This window comes from Dermacentor variabilis, chromosome 5 (genome assembly GCF_050947875.1).
Source record: "Dermacentor variabilis isolate Ectoservices chromosome 5, ASM5094787v1, whole genome shotgun sequence".
Lineage (NCBI taxonomy): Eukaryota > Metazoa > Arthropoda > Arachnida > Ixodida > Ixodidae > Dermacentor > Dermacentor variabilis.
Window position 1 is genome coordinate 17,824,052 of NC_134572.1, and position 949 is coordinate 17,825,000.

A 949-nucleotide genomic window follows, 5' to 3' on the forward strand; every position below is an offset into this window, starting at 1 on the left:
AGCTATTTAATTCTAGTTGACGTCCACTTGATAACCATTCCCCCCTGATTTTTTTCAATACACTCCATGTTTAATGCTGTAATCCCCATAAAAAAATCCCTATATGATACAGCTTGCCTCTGCTGGTCATCCGGCTTGTCGCATAAGTATTCATTAAACCGTATTTCTCGCTGTATCGAAGCGCTAAATTTATGTAACCCTCCAGTGCTTCGTGAATAATTGCTACTTGAGCAGAAAAGACTGCGAATTTTCACAACAGTATTGCCTCCAGTCTATGCACGAGTAAAAAAATAATTGAAAAGCTCCAGTTAGCAATGACGCGATGGTATCACAGTAAGGAAACATAAGATACGGTGAGAAGAGAAGGAATAAGCTTTGGAAATTTTCAGAATTGCGGTCTCGGAATAGTCGCTGATTGCGGTGGACTTTAGTCTTGAATTTATTTACTATATCCTGCAGCGCCGAAGCGTCACATCAGGAAAGTGGGTACAAACAACAAAAACAATACAAATAAGCAAACAGATAAACATTTGAAGAGATGATGAAAAGCAAGGCATTCGCAATTTCATAATATGCTACGCAAGCCATAAGAACGGCACAGTGCAAGAAGAGCTCTATTAATTACAAATTATTCATCAGGTAAACGAAGTAGACGCCGTCAGCTGTGACCTCCCTGTGACTGTGCCCGTCGCAGTCACTGTGACACTGTGACCTGTCCACCGGTGAAGTTGCATTCAGATATTGTTTTTGCGAGGAAAGAGAATTTCATGTAATTTATACATTTGATTTCTCTAGTTTTTTCTCTAGTTTTACAGATGTGATCCCTACTGCTTGAGACGCAGTAAGGAGGGTTGAGACATTTAAATTTATACTTAGGAGTTAAGCTGTTATACGTCAGCTTTCATTTGTTTGACACTAGCGATCCGGAAACATTGTTTTAAGGTGGATT